A 297-nucleotide genomic window follows, 5' to 3' on the forward strand; every position below is an offset into this window, starting at 1 on the left:
TAGGGGGGGTTTTTGGCCTCCAAAATTTTAAAAAAATTTTAAAGGGATTTTTTTAAGTTGTAAATTAGATACTTGAGTCTCCTGCATTACTGTTTGTTATTGACTGACATTGTTTTTAAATGCCAGATGATTTTTACAGTCTGATTTTAACAATTTATTTAACATTACCTTTTAAGGATTTTGCTCTATCTTGTAGTAGCTTTCTCCTTTAGCTACCTCTTTAATAACATACCCCACTATACAGGTGTCCAAGGAACTCTGGAACAAAAGTAGGTAGCGGTACATGGCTAAGCTGGT

The sequence above is a fragment of the Protopterus annectens genome, chromosome 9.part0, assembly GCF_019279795.1.
Source record: "Protopterus annectens isolate FY-2018-M chromosome 9.part0, PAN1.0, whole genome shotgun sequence".
Lineage (NCBI taxonomy): Eukaryota > Metazoa > Chordata > Ceratodontiformes > Protopteridae > Protopterus > Protopterus annectens.